The 20495-nt window shown below is 37.9% G+C and overlaps 1 non-coding gene across 1 annotated transcript; it reads left to right on the top strand.

The window, feature by feature from the left end:
* Nucleotides 1-309: 309 nt before the first annotated feature.
* On the top strand, nt 310-393 carry TRNAL-CAA (transfer RNA leucine (anticodon CAA)). The gene has a single exon. It is a non-coding gene; the product is annotated as a tRNA-Leu (tRNA).
* Nucleotides 394-20495: the final 20102 nt, after the last annotated feature.

Raw genomic sequence — 20495 nt, 5'->3', positions numbered from 1 at the left:
AGAAACGCAATAGAATTGTAGGTGCATTTAAAAATACAAATAAGTGGTTGAAAAGATCATGAAAAAAAAAAATTAAGAATAACAACAATGAATACATGGTGGCGTTGCTTTGATAATTCGATTTTCTAGGGCTCTCGGTTGTCAGAGTAAATTTAGAATCAAAGAAATAACTATTACAGAAATTACCAATTACAAATATTGTTATTATAAAACCTGAAGAAGATAGGAGTCGTTGATACTTGATAAACTCTAAAGATTGTTCGATAAGAGTTATGAATTTAGTTACTGGATTCAATTAAAAGACATCAAGTCAGGATGGCCGAGTGGTCTAAGGCGCCAGACTCAAGTTCTGGTCTTCGAGAGAGGGCGTGGGTTCAAATCCCACTTCTGACATTTTGAGAAAAATATTATCTTACCATTTGAAGTCTTTTTATACCTGGTAGTCTTTATACCTTGTTACAATGTTCATTGTCGATTGAGTTTACTTTTCCTTTTCCTTTTTTTAGATAACTATATAAAATTTACTCAATTATAATCATGAATATTTACATTTTAGTTTAACGAATTATGAATGAAGTCATTCTAACTATGTAATAAATCATGTGATACATTAATAAAAGTGATGAAGTAAATTACAAATTTGTTTATTTACTTAATCTAAAATTATAATTTCAGTCCCAATTTTGATATTGATCGAATATTATCCTTAAATTTATATTTTGTGACCACATGACATTTTGAGGAAAATATTATTTTATCATTTCAAGTTTTTTTTTTCTTTTTTTTTATATGATATCAAAGTTTGGTTCTTAAATTTGTATACCTATTAGTCTTATTCCTTTATACAATGTTTATTGTCCATTGAGTTTACTCAATTATAATAATAAATATTTACATTTTAATTTGACGAATTATGAATAAACTCATTCTAACTATATCATAAATCATGTGATACACTAATAAAAGAGATGAAGTAAATTACAAAGTGGGAAAATGTTTTTGTAACCTAACAAAATTAAAAGTTTTAGTTTAAATATTTGATATATGTATATTTGATGATATACGCTATGTAAACCAGACATGGTTCTATATGTGTTAAGATGTATTTACATTATAATAATAATAATAATAATAATAATAATAATAATAATAATAGAAGTGTTATAAATGAGAAGATAAATGTATGTTAATACTTAATACTCTGTATAAAATATTACACTAAATTAGGATAGTGTTGCGGAAATAGAGGTACCATTGAAAGTTGATTATAAGCATTGTATGTTTGCTTAGTGATGAACTAAGACTTAAAAGAGATGCTTAGTTCAATTAAGTTTTGATATTAGGTAGTATCTTATTAAGGGTACGTATGTGGTCGGAATAGAGAGTAGAAACTCTGTTCGAGGAGATTGATGATCGATGGAGTATGTCTTATGTACAAAAGTACTTTCTATGTACCAAGTCTTTTTCAAAGCTCTGTGTTTTAGGTGCTACTTGTGTCGAGGTATTATTATGTTCTGGGGTACGAGTCCTACTCATACCAGGGTACTATAATGTGCCAAAAGTACTATCATGTACAAAGTCTTTTTTTTACACTATTGTGTGTCGGGTTATGGGAGCGTACAGGAGTATTTTATTAGTATTTCCCCATACTTTTATTTTGAAGAGCTTTGAAGTCACCGTTTCTTTTATGAAGTGATCGGATGAGCTTCATGTGTCAGTGTTTCCTTTCACGAAGTAATTGAGGGAACTTCGTAGACTGCCTAATAGAGTGTGCTAGTAATAGACCACTACCAGGTATGTCTAATGTTGTATTGTCGGATAGGGTGAGTCTGGGGGTAAAATACCTCACGGTGTCAGACCACTGCTAGGCAAAGTTATCTAGATAACCACCCCTGACTTAATTGTTATGGTGTTTTTATGAACGAAGGTCTATGGTGAAACTGATTCCATTCCTCTCATTTGATGTATTTATTGATCCTCATTTGTTGTCAGGGAATTTCTGAATCAACGTCGTTAGTTTGTTGTCATATTGATCCTTTAGTCTAGATCTTGTAAGATCGTTGTATAGGATCTATACGTGGGAATCAACGGGATGGGATAAATTGTTTTAGAGATATGTTATATTTGTTTTAATGATAATAGTTTGATTTGCAGGTTTGAGATATACATTATTATCACATTATGGGATTGAAATCCCTATGTACTCACCAGGTTTCCCAACCTGACCCACTCAGTTTATTGTATCACATGTGGCTATATGAAAGATACATTCTGCTGAGAGATTCAAGGAGTATTAGGCCACTAGTTTAATTACTGTTAGGCTTGTAATATCTCGTTATGATTATGTTTATGTATTGACGATGACATCCTAATGTTTTAATATAAATAAAATACATTTCTTCGGAAATGCTTTGATAACACCATTATCATGTTTTCTGGGAACAAATTCTGCAATACTATTCTTCAAAAAGGATACTTGGATTTTTAAATATGCATAAACAAATCGTTCTTTTCTGACTGTGAAAATGGGGATGTCACAAGAATACATTCTTGCTCTTCATATTCCATTCAACTTTATTGTATTTTAAGAGAATAAGTCATGAAACAAAAAATGAATCTATACATAAAAACCTAGATGTGAATTCATTCTGAAATAATGTTATTGCTGACATTAATGGCGAATTTAATTAGTTTCCATAAAAAGAGAATTATAATTATGGATATCATTTAATATACATACAATTATGGAAATTATTTAACTTTTATCTTTATTTAATTAAATAATTATTTAATTTTACTAAATTTCTATTGATGCATTGTAGCACACAATAAATGTAAGAAACACATTAACCTAACCCTATATATATATATATATATATATATATATATATATATATATATATATATATATATATATATAGAGTTAGGATCATGTATGACCAACAAATATTGTGTGAATGTGTGACCAATTGTGGTCCAATCAATATAGATGAGTAATTTTGGCATTTTTGCATATGACATTTATTTTCCATTATTAAATATGTTATCTATTTGGAATGAATAAGATTTTCGTTTGAATACGTCAACCGTTTCATTTTTTCAGCATATACACGATCAGTTATAGTAATAACCACAAAGTCATTGTAAATGCTTTTATTAATCGTAGGAGGAAAACCTCTTATATTCTTAAAGAATGTCGTTCATATTAGGTCATATGTATATTTTCAATTGATTGTCTTGGTACGCAAATATACTCTTAAATAATTTATAAACCTAATTTTTAAATCATTCTAAAAGAATAAAACTCTTAATTAATATAACATAATCATTGAAATCCAGAAAGTTGGGTTTATAGCTTTTTTATGTATAATTTTCGTACACATGCATAACAATCAACTAATCCATTGAGAATCAAAGATGTATACATTCAGATATGTTTTCACATACGTACATTTATTTAACAATCACTTTATTCTTTAAGAATCATTTTACTTCTACTAAGAATAAAAAATAACACTGATTCTACAAAAATCATTTGGTTCTTCAAGAATCACTTAATTCTTCTTCTCGACTTAGGTGCACCAGATTTATTAAATTGCAAATTTTGATTTAAAATTCTTCTAAATAAATGAAATGCATTCTTCAAGAATGTTTCATTCTCAAAAGAATCTCTTAAACCCCATTCTTTTCATTAGTAATTTTTCAAAATATATCAAAAAATTATATTCTGATTTATATTAAGTTTTATATGATTCTCAAAAGAATATGTCAATTTTGTATTTCGAATAATTATTATTTGGTACAAATTGTTATTATTTATAATATATGAGGTCTCATTTTATAAAAATGTTCAATTCTCAAAAGAATCTCTTAAATGGACATGTATTCTTCAAGAATGCTTAATTATAAAAATAAAAAAATAAAAAAAACTCAATGAAGTCTTTTCTAATTAAAGTGACACTACGTTTTTTAATATAATTAATTTAATTAACGATAATAATGTATGTTGAAATTTTAAATTATAAGGTAATTAAGTATTTAATTAAATTTCCACCAAATTAGGAAATAAATAACGCATGTTTCTTATTTTGGGTTTAGTTTTAAAAATTGATTATTAAAGTTCCATATATATTTACCATCATGCCACTGAGTCTCAAACCATAGATAGTTTCAATCGGACGTTCCACATTTGGTCACACATTTACACAATATATGAAATTCATATTTAATCCTAACCCTATATATATATATATATATATATATATATATATATATATATATATATATATATATATATATATATATATATAGAGAGAGAGAGAGAGAGACTTAGGTTCAAATGTTTTTACTCTCTATTGTGTGCTTGTAGGATTGATTCTAGACCAATCATTTTAATTATTTTAAGAAAGTAATTAATGCATATTAAATGTTGAAGTTCTAATTAATGCTCATTATATCTTTAACATCTAATATGCATTAATTATTTTCTTAAAATAACTAAAATGATTGGTCCATAATCAATCCTACATGCACAAAATAGATAGTTAGAACAATATAACCTAACCCTATATATATATATATATATATATATATATATATATATATATATATATATATATATATATATATATATATATATATATATATAGTCTATAATAACTTTAATGATTGTGCAAATTCCATAAGTCACTAAGTTTAAACGAAAGTTCGATTTTGACATTGTGTTTCCTTAGATTTCTATTTTGTTGCATATATAGCCCATAATAACTTCAAAGATTGGGTAAATTCCACAAAAGTCACTAAGTTTACACAAAAGTTTAATTTTGACATTCTGTTTTCCAATTTCTTACAATTCTGGCCACCTGACCGTCCAACTCAGTTGACAACTGTTCAACTCGGTTGTCTGCTGATGTGGCATACTAATGTGTTAGTTTTGATGAGGTGACATGCTGACATTGCATGATGACATGACACTTTTGGCGACATCACATTTTGGGTGTCAAAATAAAAAAAAGTGAAGTATAGTGACGTTTGTGATTATTTTCCAAAATGTAGTGACTTCTGTGATAATTGTGAGTTTTAAAAGCTAAGTTCAACTTGGTTGTCTGCTGACGTGGCACACTAATGTGTTAGTTTTGATGAGGTGAATGTTGCAATTGCATGATGAAATGACACTTTTGGTGACATCACATATTGGAGCTTGTAGATCCATACCTTGTTCACCTTAATCTTTCTTCTGGTGGTATAAAGTTTGAATCTTGATGATGTATTTGTTAGATCTTGCTAGTTTTGGGTGTTATGAGCTTTTGGTCACTTTAATGCATAAAGTTTAGATCTTGAAAGTTTGTAGATTTGTTATGGATAAAGTTGGAAACTTTATCCATCTAAACATCATATTGATTCAGATCTAAAGGTTGGAGACTTGGAATTAATGGATTAAGTTGATAGAGATGCACTTTTGGTCCCTTGGAGACTTAATGACTAGATCTTGGTTGTTTGGATCATCCTAATGGGTAAAGTTGGAAACTTTGTCCATTATGGAGCTATTAGGAACCATAAAAATGTGATCTTGGTCCTTTTATCCTTTCCATGCAAGAGTAATGATTGATGGGTTTTGAGCATTCTAACACTCCTAAGGTGTACATGCAACCCTAAATACCTTGGATCTTTGTTTTCTTTATTATACAAGCAAAATTTCATTTTCCAAGGTATTACCCTAACTAGCATACAAAAATTTGATACTTGAGTAATAAAACAAGTTAGATAACATACCTTTTGTTGTAGCTTGTTGCTTAGAGTTTTAAGAGTCTAGCACCAATAATGTGAATGCCTCAAGTGGAATCACAAATCGTCACTAACACTTGGAAACTTGGAAGATGACTCTCTAGCTCACAAAAATCGGCCACACTCTTGCAAAGACTCTAGATGCCAATTTCTTGAACCCAAGGGCTTCTTATATAGTGTGGTTACATTAGGGTTACACCATATAAACCCTAATGTGCATGACTTTCCACATTCCTCATGATCCACGGGTTTTAACCTCCATGGGGTATCCATGGGTCACCACATGGGTTAAGCCCAACATAAAGAATCATAAATCATTAGCCCACATTATAAGAATGAATGATTTAGACAATCAATCCCTATATATTTAATTAGACTCTTTTGATCACAAAATAAATTCCAAATTAACTCTTGATCAATACTAATTAAAAAAATATGATTTCATATTAATATATTATAACTTATAATATATTAATAAATCATAATTATCCCCTTCTCAAAAGTCCAAATTGTTCTGGTGAAGTGTAACCCAAATGGACCATGCTAAACCGGGTCAAGTAAATACCAAATATAGCTATGGACTTAGACACCTTATCCAAAAATGATATCTTCATGGATTAATAAGTTAGGGTTTTAGCTTTTGGACCTTTTTCTAGCCATGGAAAGTCATAAAGGTGGAAACTTTATGACTTAAGTCGATGTTCTGAGTTTATATCCGAGCTCTGGATAAAAAGCCTTAATGGATAAAGTGCTTAATGGAGGAGTGAGGACAAGTCGCATACGTTGGGCGTACTCAACAACCTTGGACTTTGACTTTTGTTCACTTTTGTTGACCATCGACCTTTTGACCAAGTTTGACTTTGGGTCAAACTTGAGATTTTAGACTGTGGGATTAAGGTTTTACCTAGTTGTGATATTTAGTGGATTTGCGGGAGCAAGCAGTGCGAAAGGGATTGTATCATAGTGTTTCTAGTTATTCGATTTAAGTGAGTCTCCTCATTGTACTCGTGGGTCAAAGGCACCAATACCGACCCACTAGGATATGTTATATTGGATGATAGTTGTCTTTGTGATATTTGCGTGGAAGACCAGGATCTGGCCCCTGACATATGTATGAAAGACCAGGATTTGACCCCTAACAACTTATATGTAAGACCGGGATTTGGCCCTCGACATTACAAGGAAATACCATGATTTGGCCAATGATAGAAAGTGATGGTAAGACTATGATTTAGATCATAACATTCACTATCTAATGTATGGTATGTGGTATTTTGGGAACTCACTAAGCTTTATGCTTACAGTTTCATATGTATGGTTTTAGGTACTTCCAGTTCGAAAATGAAGGGTCCGACATGACTGCACAACATCCCCCAGAGTTTATTCCGCATTGATAATTTTTACACTGATGTTTAAATACTATTTTCATCTTGAATGGTTTTGAGAACAATTTGTTATTTGAATTGTTGTTTTAAAAATGAAAACTTTATCTTGGATTTTCGGGACGTTACAACAAATGAGCTTCTTCATCACAATTGCACAATTCCACTCCACCATTCCATACTACCATCCTACTTTTTTTTGCTCCTGATGCTTGAAGAAGTTGACATTTGGGGGACTAATGCCTCATATAAGATGAAAAAGAAAGATCTAAACTATGTCCTACAAAAAGAAGAAGAAGAAAAAAGGAGACTTGATGAAAACGATTTTAGGGTTAAACTTTCTATTAGATGATTGATGATGGTGATCGAGATACTCTAATAATGGATACAGGTGAATGGAAATAATCCTTTTTTTTTTCAGGTTTACCTCTTTACTGCTTACCTAATGAAAATAACAGGTAGTTGCAAAAACTATGGCCTTTTTGTGATATATTTTTGGTTAAAAAAAATACAAGGTCTTTTATGGAAATAACACTTAAAAATCAAATTCCAATTAGGGAGAATTCCGTATATGCCCTTTTTAAACATGAAAATATCATATTTACATGGTCTTATTTCTAAATATCATATTTATCCTTCTTAAGCTTTTAAAATATCATATTTTCCCAAAAATTAAAATTTCATATTTTTTTATTATTTTATAATTAATTTTTATATTTTGAAATCATTATAATTATAAATAAAATAAAATAGACCATATTACCCCTGCTTCTAAATTTTCCAATCCTTGTAACAATGCATCGTCTTCAATTATTTGTAACACCCAAAATCTAGAAGATTAATTGTGGAATAAATCCCCTTTCCTAAGGACCAAATCGTCGATTTGATGGTGGGAAACTCGACGTGTTGGAGGCTTTTGGGTCACACATCTTTATGAACCAACTCAGCGAGTTGGTGAAGGGAATTGGGCGAGTTGGACGCTGATGAGATTAAAACAACTTTTAATCTATGAAGATCGATTAGATCTTGAACAAGTATGTAAATATGAAACAGTAAAAACGCAATAATAAGAACAAAACAGCTTGAATCAAACGTGTCGAATGATTAAATAAAATCCTCAGAAGAGCTCGATTAAGAACATCAACTGTAGAGGATTAGAAGATTACAAGAACGATTAAAGAAAATATTGTACTCTGTTTGAATCGCTATGACGATAATCTCTATATCGTTAACCTAATATACATGCAAGCATTAACTTAAATACTATACATAAAAGGCTCTCGGTTGGACAGGCCCAAACCGGAGAATACAAGGCTAAACTAACGAGCCCAAAAGACGCAACATCAAATGAAACTACAGCCCTACAATCTCCCCCTTTGCGTCAATTTGGAGCGAGACCTTCACTTCTTACTTGGGCCGGCAGCTGAAGTTGGTACCTTCTTCTTCACGGTGCTAAACAGACACTTGGTTATGGAGAGGATGGTCTGTCTAAACCGGATGTACCAATTGATCATATCATTGAAGTACTTGATGTCATCAGCCGAATTGTCCTTACACCGCTTGATGATTGATAAGACGTGTTCCAAGCAAGCTGTGGTGTAAAGGTGCTTGTCAGCTAAAGCGAAGAGACATTTCTGTCCTTCGGCTCTGGTGAACATCACTGAGTTTCGCCTCGGATCTATCTTACCCATTTGCATTGTATTTAGATCACTGGCCGATCCCACTGGTGCTACTTTCGGTTTCTTTTTGAAAACAGTGGCTACCTCCTGATCCATTTGGGCAACCTCCATGATGTAGCAAGCCAACATCCTTTTGACATGGTCTATGATGGGACCATATTCAGATTCATTTGTCAGCAGGATATTGTACAAGACTATCCAGTCATGAGGATTCAGATTCGGCAGATCCGCCAGGGTGATGATGTGAGCAGTTCTTGCAGATCCTCGGATAAGCTTGAACTTAACATTTGTGAATCTCCCCACGGCATAAGGCTTCAGCACTCGAACATTAACAATCTTCTGGGCGCTCCATGTAAGGTATTGAGGGCGAGCGGCCTCCAGGTAGAAGTCAATAAGCTCCCTGTCAAGCTCATCGTTCGGATGCGGGACTTCAAAAATGTTAGAGAAGGCGTGGAAGATGAACGTCTTTCGAGTCAGCGGCATATCAAACTGTGAATCGATAGTGTTGTTGCAGTCGAAAGATATCACCGGCTCGAGCCATAATATGCTTGGAGTTTCTATGGCCTCTTTATCATACGATCCCTGGTCCAGGCAGGGAAGAGCAACTTTCGGCTCTCAAGGAGATCGTGGGCTTCTTTTTGCTTTCGTTCGGCTTCTTCAGCCTCACGCGCCACACGACTGGCATCATCTTCAGCATTGCAACTGTTCTTTCGTTTCAACATGTCGGCAATGGTCTCCCTGTCTTCATCTTCATCTCCTCCCTCAACTATATTTTTGCCCTTGTTCTTCACACCCGAACCCGAGGCATGACCAGTTGGGGGTGGTTCGGTTGTGTGAGTAGCTTTGGAGGAAGGAGGTGGTTTCGATCCTTTCTTCTCATCTCCCCCTTGTTTCGAAATGGACACGAAACTCGGTAGGCCTTCAATTTTACTTAAAAGGTCCATGGCCGAGGAGAGCTTTTCAGCGAGGGTACGCCTCACCGAATGGTTCAGGATGGGGTCATGTGCTTCCAGGATGTTTGATAATGCTGTGTGGACATCCGAAACACACGATTTGATTACTTACCGTTCAGATCGAAGAGCTTCCAGTTGTTCTTGAGAGTTGGAAAGCTGCGTGCTCTTGACCTTAAGGGCGGTAGTCTTACTCGCCAAGACGTCCATCAGTGAATTTTCTGCTGCAAGATCCTCTTGTAGCTTTGCCAGGCGGGCATCGATGGAGGCACGGAGTGCCGAGTTGTCGTCGCTAAGATGTTGTCTGAGAGTAGCGAACGAAGACAGCTCCGTCGAGACAAACTTGGCCAATTGTTGAACAACTGGTTCCAGAGTTGTCTTTGTGGCTTCGGCGCTCTCCTGCAAGGACTGCAGCAGGACAGAAGCGTCATTGAATAGTTTATCGACTTTTTCGGTCGCTGCCTCACAGGCTCGGGTGGAGGCGTCGATAGCAGCAGTTGCTGAGGCCACGGAATCATGTTGAGCCCTAGAGAAGGCGTCAACGATCTTCTGAAGGACAGCTTCAGATAAAGATGACTGATGGTTGGAAGAGGAGGCGAGAAGTTGATCAACCTTCTCGTTAAGCTCGCGAAGATGCTTCTTTGTCACTGGAGCATCATCCTCCTCATCACTCTGAACTTGAAACGGACTATAGTAGACCGAATCGAAGTTCATGTGATCACCACCAAGGTATTGATCACCGCCATCGGAGGCGTCTTCTGGAGATTGAGGTGGTGGTGAAGCTGGGGGTGTTATGGGTTTGGTTGGTTCAGGTTGAGTGGGTGGGGGGTTAGTTTCGGGTGGTGGTTGTGTATGGGTAGGATCGGTTGTATGTGTTTGAGTTTGTGGTGGTTCGGTTACAGGAGGGGTTTCGGTAACTGGTGGTGTTTCGGTTGATGTGGTGAAAATGGGTGGAGGTATAGGGAATGAGGTTGGGGGAATAGTGGGGTTTATGGTGGGAATGGAAATAGGAATAGTAGGTGGAGGTGAAGGAACTGGGGATTGATGAAGTTCCATCTATGGGGTTGGGGACCGAGGTGGTGTATTGCCTCGTTGAGGAGATTCGTCTCCTTGTGATCCTTCAGAGTCCGAACTCCCACCTTCGGATTCGCTTGAAGAGGAGGGAATAACGAGCTTTCGCTTCTGTTGGGTCTTCCTCCTTTTCGGTTGTGGGGATGAAGCAGCCTTCGGTTGTTTTCGCTTCTTGGGAGAAGGTCCCTTTGGAGCTTTGGACACTTGCTTCCCCTTCTCTGCCTTTTTGCCCCTGGCCACCGGTTTATCGGCATCATGAATCGATCGCAGCATGTCCGGTGTCAGTTCCCTCGGACCAGTTGGCCTAAACTCCTTGATCGTCCTGATGAGTCTGTTGTCGGAGGGCACATCGGCATACATCGACTCCGGGATAGAGCCAATGAATGAGAATTTTGATGCATCGGATACGATGATCTTCTTGGTATGAAACGTACCAATAGAAGACATCGATGCACCATCGGTTGTTGGAACATTGAACTTGTCCATGGCCCATCTTGTGATCAAGATCCAGAACCGGGCCAACGACACCTCAGAGTGTCGGGAAGAAGAAGAAAGGCTTTGAATCAGCTGTTGCCAAAGGACAAACCCATAGTCCAGGTTTATCCCATTGTACACCCCATACATTATTGAAAGGAAAAGACGACTTGCACCGTCAGATCCTGAGCTCTCTTTGACAGTCCCTTGAAGAGAACTGTAAATAACCCATTCCACTGGGGCGGTAGGCAGGACTTCTTAAACTTGGCGACGGAGGTGAGAACCTCTGTGTAGCCCATGTTGTAAAACATGTTGTACAACATCCCAACCGGAATCGTCTCCGGGTGAACTCGCGATGGGTCAGCAGCAAACCCTAACATAGTGCAGAAACGGGGGCGAGAAATCGAGGTCTTGTGTTCTGCCACTTCAAAGAATACCCTGTCGACGGTCTTGTCGTAGTAAGCCGTCGCATAGACCTGAGATAAGGCCACCATTGGCACCGTTTCAATCCGTGACAGTGCAGGAGCAAGCTGAGAGTACTTGAGGCATTCTATGACCGGCGGCATGTAGGAATCATACGCCAGTGGGTTCAGATCAATGACCAGGCATTGTTGGGGTCGGATGGGAAGAATCTGAGAAGTTGCATGAACAGAAGAAGAGTCAGCCATTGTTGCAGGTTTGGAGAAGAAGATGACCGGGAGAGTGTTTGGAAGTATTTTTGCTTTGGAAATTATGGAGGCAGTAAAGAGGTAAAAGGTGGTGTAGACGGCCTTTTATAGTGGGTGATAGGAGAGAGAAAAATCGTTTCAAATATCTTATGGAAATATGAAACGGGTTTTTGAGTGACTGATTGGTGACAGTTGGGGCGTGCGATGATCACGTAGGAGAGAGAGTGTCAGTTTCCTAGGATTACGCCGTCCAATAAGCGTCGGTTCAGAGAGAGGAACCGTTTCCGTTTCCACACGCGCCTTTAATGCCAGATTTATGACGCTTCAATATCGCACACGCGTCCATAAGGGTCAGAAAAAGCGCGGCCGTTTCAAATTCACGCACCCTCCTTTTTACCGTCGTTTGAATTTCTATCCATTTAACTCCCGCCGAGTCAGCAACTTTTTGTCTTATCCCCTTTTAAACGGCTGTTTTCAATTAATGATCCACGTGGCTAATTTTTGACCACAACTCCTTTAGTAACCATCCAGTAATAATCCAGCCTGTAAAATAATGAGTAACGGAATTTTGGAAAATCTTGGATTTTCGTGCAAAGAGTGTAAAAGAAAAAGAAATAAAGCAACTCTTTTTAGGATAATCTATGATGTCAATAATGACACGAAACTGATGATTCCCGGGCACGAATCTCTTCCTTCAAGGTCAAGAGAGACCTCAAAGTGTTAGTGTGGAATCCCGTTGAATTACGATCAAACATTTATTAATAAATGTTGAAAGGCTTCTTTTAATAAGGCTAATTAAGGGTGGTTTCGCTTTGATTCATCAATTCTATTCTGGAAATAAGAAAGAAAGTGAACAAAGTACTTGTGAGACCGGTGTAGTCTGTTGAACAAGTAGGTTGGAGTTGATTTTGTTTTGGCTTTGATTAATATGAAATCTCATATGAAAATTTAAAACTGGATCCCTTGGGAAGAAATGTTATGGTGTGTAACAATTTCATGGGAATCACTCAAGAGAAAAATTGAGATTTCATGAGGGTACATGCGTCAATTCATTGGTGAAATCTTGATCAAATTAATTGGTCACCGTCAATTCGTTGGTGTTGAATTTTGGGTTTCACTTAGCTCGTAGTGGCACGAAACTAAGATCATAAACACAGATGTTGTGTAACCATAAACCTCAGTGGTAGTTTCTGAGAGTCTCAAGGGTTACGTTGATGAAACGAATGTAATGGAGAAGTGTAATGGAGATGGTGTAAGAAAACATAGTACCTCTGCTGCGAACATAAGGACCAAGCAGGAAACTCTTAACTCATGTGAGAAAAGAGTGAGGTAGCTCACGATTAGAATAAATATGTTAGCCTTATTGGGAAGACAAGGTTTATGTATACCAGGTCATGAAGGCTATTATTCAAAATCTTATGAGGCTTGGGACACATACAGCAGCATGCTTCTAGGGACACTTAAGTAAGTCATCAAATATATCCCCATAAACTAATGAGCACACACAAACAAAAAAAATATTTTTGGAGTTTTGATATTCAAAAAAAAAATAAAAGGAATAAGACTTAAAAAATTATAAAAGAGTTAAAAAAAATTCGATTAAAAAAAAACTTTGGAAAAAATTGAAAAACCGAACCCGAACGTTCGGTTGGTTTCGGTTGGGAAAAAGTTGAAAAACCGAACCCGAGCGTTCGGTTGGTTTCGGTTCAGGAAAATTTTGAAAAACCGAACCCGAACCTTTGGTTGGTTTCGGTTCAGGAAAATTTTGAAAAACCAAACCCGAACCTTCGGTTGGTTTCGGTTCAGGAAAATTTTGGAAAACCGAACCCGAACCTATTGGAGGTTGCAGTTTTGGAAAATTTTTAAGAAACCAAGGAGATTAGATATGCAATTTGGAAAAACTTTTTACACAAAGAAAAACAAATTTTGTACAAAGAAAATATACAACATAGAAAAACTACCTTTGAAGTAATGAGCGAATCAGATTATTGAACCGAATCCGAACATTCGGTTGGTTTCGCTTCTTACGTTTGAGTTTGAGAGGTAGTGTGAGGTACTGACTCTGATTCCATCATACCTAGCCCTTGCAATATTTTATTGAATGATGCTTCAGGAAGAACTTTGGTAAAGACGTCAGCCAGTTGATCAGTGGTTCTTACGAAGTGAACTTCGACATTTCCATCTTCCACATGATCTTTGATGAAGTGATACCTCAGTGCTATGTGTTTGGTTTTAGAGTGTTGCACTGGGTTATGACAGATCCTAATTGCACTTTCAGAGTCACAATATAGTGGGATCTTCTTCATATTGAGTCCATAGTCTCGAAGTTGACTTTGGATCCAAATCACTTGTGATGTGCAGGATGCAGCGGCAATGTATTCCGCTTCGGCAGTAGACAGCGACACACACGTTTGTTTCTTGGATTGCCAGTTGACCAACTTCCCATCAAGAAATTGACAGCCACCAGTTGTGCTTTTACGGTCGAGTCCACATCCTCCAAGGTCAGCATCCGAATAGGCTTGAACGAAGAAGCCTAAATTGGATGGATACCATAGACCTAAGGAGGTGGTTCGCTTGAGATAGCGTAGGATGTTCTTTACTGCCAGCATGTGAGGTTCGCGTGGGTTAGCCTGAAATCGAGCACAATAACACACAGAAAACATGATATCAGGCCTGCTAGCAGTTAAATACATCAGTGAGCCTATCATTTGACGATAGAGCGTGATATCGACAGCCGGTTTATCTAGTGAAGGGGTAAGCTTGGTGCCGAATGCCATTGGGACTTTTACTTTTGAGTCTCCCATCATTCCAAACTTCGCTAGGAGAGTCTTCGTGTAAGCTTCCTGATTGATAAAGATGCCTTCGGGTCCCTGTCTTATATTTAAACCAAGGAAAAAATTAATAGGACCCATTGAGCTCATTTCAAACTTAGTCTCCATCAACTTTCTGAATTCAGCTGTTAAGCTGGGATTCGTAGAGCCAAAGATGATGTCATCGACATAAATTTGAACTATCATCAGGTGGTTACCTTCCTTTTTGCGAAAGAAGGTTGGGTCAACCGAACCTTGTTTGAATTTAGACATCTTTAAAAATTTTGTAAGCGTTTCATACCAGGCTCTCGGAGCTTGTTTGAGGCCGTACACAGCTTTATCCAGAATATAGCAATGACTTGGATACTTTTCGTTCACGAACCCAGGAGGTTGCTCCACATACACAGTTTCTTCGAGTTCTCCATTGAGAAATGCACACTTGACGTCCATTTGGAAAACCTCAAAGTTTTTGTGAGCAGCATAGGCCAGAAATATTCGAACAGATTCTAACCTAGCTACTGGAGCGAACGTCTCTTCATAATCTATCACTTCCTCCTGACAGTATCCTTTGACCACCAGACGAGCCTTGTTCCTTATGACATTACCTTCCTTATCCATTTTGTTCCTAAAAACCCATTTGAGACCAACAACCGAAGCATCTGGAGGAGTTGGAATGAGGCGCCAGACTTTGTTCCTTTCAAACTCGTTCAGTTCGTCTTGCATTGCTTGAACCCAATCGGAGTGATCGAGGGCAGTGTTCACTGTCTTCGGTTCAACTTTTGATACGAATGAGTTAAACATACAAAACTCAACCTTTGAAAATAAGGATGTCTGTTTTGCCTTCAGTTGAGATCGGGTCAGAACCTTTTCAGATACATCACCAACTACTTGAGAGATGGGATGATCTCTGGTCCATTTGGTAAGAGGAGGGTAATTCGGATCAAAGGTTGGGTCTAATTTAGCGTCGATCATTTCTTCTAGCTCAGATTGGCTATCGTAATCAAGCGTCATATCATCATGCTCCCCCTCAATTGATGAGTCTTGAGAAACATGAGGTTCAGGGGTTTCTTGTGGTGCTGGACTTTCAGGCGTTGAAGCATCTTCGTTTGGAGGGGCATCTTCGGTTGGAGAGGCACCTTCGGTTGGTGAAGGACCTTCGGTTGAAGTCGTAGAGTTTGGCTCCCCCTGGACTTGTGAGCTTGGCTCCCCCTCGACATGAGAACTTAGCTCCCCCTCGACTGAAGCATTGTTGGATGGAGATTCATCAGTGGGCGATTCTCCTTCATGCATTCTTCTTGCAGCATCTTCGACAACCTGCTTCATATGATCAACTTTGTTGTCAGCTGCATTTGCTTCTGAGAGAGAAGCTTTTTCCGGTTCGTCAAAGAGTTCCATAAATTTCTCGTATAAATTGGCGATCGAGACTGTGACTTGGCCAGTTTGAGGAAAGATTTCCCCGGCATTGTCTTCTATGGCCTGTAGCTTCTTGACATAACTATCGTCAAAGGTCACATAGTATGTCTCTTCAACCCTTCTTGAACGTTTGTTTAGGACCCTATACGCCTTGGATGTGAGTGAGTAACCCAGAAAGATTCCCTCGTCGGCTTTGACGTCAAACTTGTTGCGGTGTTCTTTAGAGTTAAAGATGAAACACCTTGAGCCAAACACATGGAAAAATTTCACATTGGGTTTTCTGTTATTTATTATCTCATATGGTGTGAGCGTGAATCGCTTATTGAGATAAGACCTGTTCTGTGTATAACAAGCAGCAGAAATAGCGTCAGCCCAAAAATAAAGAGGTAAGGAAGCGAAACTTAGCATAGTTCGGGCAGCTTCACACAGGGATCGGTTTCGTCTTTCGACTATTCCGTTCTGTTGTGGTGTGTAGGGAGCTGAGAAATTGTGACTAATTCCCTTTTCTGCAAGAAACTCTTCAAACTCCCTATTCTTGAATTCGAGACCATTGTCGCTCCTGATGTTACGAACGACCTTCTTAAGCTGGACTTCAATTTTCTTGATAAACACTTTCAGCTTTTGAGTCGCTTCAGATTTGAGCTTTAGAAAGAACACCCATGTAAATCGTGAAAAGTCATCAACGATAACAAGAATATACTTGCTACCACCAATGCTTTCGATAGATGAAGGACCACACAAATCGATATGAAGCAATTCGAGTGGTTCAACAATTTTTGTGTTGATTACAGATGGGTGACTTTGACGACTCTGCTTTCCCATTTCGCATGCAGCACACAGATGCTCTCTGTCGAACTTGAGCAATGGAAGACCCCTAACATGACCTCCAGTGACAAGTCGGTTAATATCTTTGAAATTGAGATGTGAGAGTCTTCGGTGCCACAACCAGCTTTCGTCGGATTGAGCTTTTGATAACAGACATATGGCTAGGTTTCCTTTGATGGCTTTCATGTTCAGAGGAACCATTTCACCCTTTCGCTCTGACTTTAGAATCACTTTCTTTGTCTTTTTCTCTATGATTTCAGAACCTTCATCATCGAATGAGACTTTGAGACCTGTACCTCCAACAAGCTGAGATACACTGATGAGGTTGTGTTGGAGTCCTTCCACATAAGCCACCATCCTTATTGTAAAGTCACCATTCGTTATCATCACGTATCCCTTTATGGTGCCGAAAGAGTTATTTCCAAACTTAACGTTGCCACCATTTGCAAGAGATCTGTATTCCCTGAGCTCCTCTTTCCTCCCTGTCATGTGACGCTAGCAGCCACTATCGATGTACCATTCTTCGTCAAACTGCTCGTCACTTATAACCTGCAAAAATTAAGCAGATTTAGGAACCCAAAGTTTCTTGGGTCCATGTGAGCTTTTCATGGGAACGGGAATAGTAAGAGAGATGTCAACTAGATATGTTCGTTTAATTAGAGTTGTTTCATCTTTCTTTTTAATGGTAAAGATTTTTATTTTGTTAGGATTGGATGTGTTCGTTTTGGACTCTGGTTTGGATTCATCGACCTTCTGCTTTCCTTTCTGTTCAACTGATGAATGAGGTTTTTGAGGAGAGGCGAGATTAGCTTTAGAGCAAGATGGAGATGAATGGGTGGAAGTAGAAGAACGAGAAGAATTAGAAAGAGAGGATTTGGATGGAGAGGACTTCCTTGCTGATGACTCTAGGTGACACTTTTGCTTTTGATCATTGGAGGGGCTGACCTTCGAGTCTTGTTCTCTTTTGACTTCAGAGCCGAACCTCTGTGTTCGGTTGGAGTTGTTCTTGGAACCAAACCTTTGGTTTCGGTTGAAGTCCTTTTCAGAACCGAACCTTTGCCTTCGGTTGGTATCTTTTTGTGAACCGAACCTTGGCTTTCGGTTGGTATTTGCTTGTGAACCGAACCTTGGCTTTCGGTTGTTGGAACTTTCAGGCTTTCTTATAGGATTGTTTTCATACTTCAGATTCTTGTCTTGGTATGAGTAGTATGCATTCTGGGAGTGCCAGAATTGTTTCCTTTCAGAAAGGTTTTTCCTGTATCTTTGGTTCCTTTCTATCTTCTTATCCCTCATCTGCTTAGGTTGATGATGAACGTTCGCTTTCGTTTTTGTTGTCACCTTGGTAGGTTCCTTTTGAACTTCAGAAGTTTTACTTTGAGCCGAGGGAGCAGAGGGAGTATCCGAAGGAGATTCAGTTTGCACTGAGGAAGTGGAAGGAATATCTGATGAAGTTTCATTTTGAGCTGTTGGAGTAGAGGGAATGTCTTCTTTTGCTGAACAATCATTCTCTTGAGGAATATCTTTCGTACCACTGGTGCTTGGTTCACTGAAATTATCAGGCTTATTCAAGGGTTCAGGTATGTATCTCCCTTTTCTCATCCAGGAGGTTCTTTCAGATAGGCCAACGGTTTCGTTTCCATTATCTATTGGAGCTTCCCAGAAGTACTCATCACAGCCATCAGCATTGTCTTCGTTTACAATATCTGTGAGCTTAGCTGTTTGATGTTCGGTTACTCCAGTCACTTTGTATACTTGATTTGGAGTGGTCCTGACCTTTTGATACACAACTGCTTTTTCTACTAATTTCGGGGACTTTTGTTGGGACAATCTAGCGAATTCCACAGAATTTTCAGAAATAAGATTTTTGTGGTTTTCAGTTTCGCTTTTAACAAATTCTGAGCAGTCAACCGTATCCTCTACAGAAATTTCACTCATGTTTTCGTCCTCGTTAAGCTCAGATGCATTTTCAACATCGATTTTATTTTCTGAGCTTACGTTGGCGTTTAGAGAGTCAAATTTTTGCATGGTTTCGGTTCTCAGTTTAAGTCTGTCATTTTCGTCCAAAAGATTTTTGAGCATGTCCTTGTGGTCTTTGGATTTGATGAAGGACTCAATTTTGTCCAGTCCATACATATAGGTTGGGTTGACATCATCAGACGATATCACACTCTCACAATTGTAGGCTTCGGCATCGATTTCATCCTCCTTAAACTCTAGGAAGGGCAAAATCATGCGATGGATCTTTTGACCTATCTCACAGTCTAAGTGAAGTTGAGTAATATTGGAATATAAGCGTTTAGCAATTAAACAAAAAACATTTCGTTGTTTTAACAATTTTAAATTGTCTCTCTGCAAATAAATGTTTTCGTCTTTGACTTTAACTAATTCCGACTCTTTTAACTCAATCCACATTCGCCGCTCTTCACTCTTCGACGCCACCCTGCTTAATTGATCAGTCAGGTTAGAATTGGTGACTCGAGTTTGAGTTAAGCTACTATCTAAATGAGAAATTCTTGTATTAACGTTTTTTAGATCTTTCTCATATGAGGATGGTGGTACTTTAGATGAAATAAAAACAGATTGTACCTTCTTTATCAGTTCATCGAGCTCATTGAACTGCTGGCTGAGTGGTTTGGCCGTAAAGCACATATCCTCCTGTACCTTCGGTCCGTCGCTTCCTCCATCGGTGTTGTATCCCCTCATTTGTGATACGTCAGTCACCATGAAGCAATTTCCTCCACTGCTTTCCTCCTTAGCCACATACGCCTTTCCATGGGTAGGCTTTCTCACTTCTTCATCTTCTGAGTCAGTAGACCAAACTTCTGTGCTACCGAACTCATCGTCATTAACCGAACCCTGCACAATAAGAGCATTAATAGAAGGGTTAGCTGTAGACTTCTTCTTTCTCAACTCATCCAATCTCTTCTGCAGCACGGCTTCCTCATCATTTCCATCGTCCTTTTCAGCCATCTTCTTAAGAACACAGTCCTTAGCATAGTGGTTCTTGCCACCACAGTAGAAACAGCTTACTCCGGAATCGCCATCTGCCTTCGATTCCTTCTTGGGCTCCTCAGCCTTCGGTTCATTGTTCACTTTTTCAGAGCTGTAACTCCCCTGCCAGTTTCGGTTTTTGTTGCTGGGGAATCTCTTCTTTATGAACCTCTTAGGATTGGACACCATCATGGCATAATCCTCAGACGTGAGGTCATATTCCTCCAAGTTAAGCTCTTCATCCTCCATCACAGCTTTACTTTTAGATAGAAGGGCCAACGAACCAAGACTAGAAACAACATTCTTCTCTTGTACCACAATCTTCTCTTGAGACTTTAGAATGCCCACCAGTTTCGCCAAAGAGTATGATTTGAACTGCTCATGGGCTTTGACTGTGGAAACCACTGCTCTCCACTCAGACCTTAGTCCGTTCAAGAAAGTAACCTTC

Source organism: Lactuca sativa, chromosome 2, assembly GCF_002870075.4.
Source record: "Lactuca sativa cultivar Salinas chromosome 2, Lsat_Salinas_v11, whole genome shotgun sequence".
In the NCBI taxonomy this organism is placed as follows: domain Eukaryota; kingdom Viridiplantae; phylum Streptophyta; class Magnoliopsida; order Asterales; family Asteraceae; genus Lactuca; species Lactuca sativa.
Note: the sequence above shows the minus strand (reverse complement) of the source record. Positions and strands in the feature narration are given on the sequence as shown.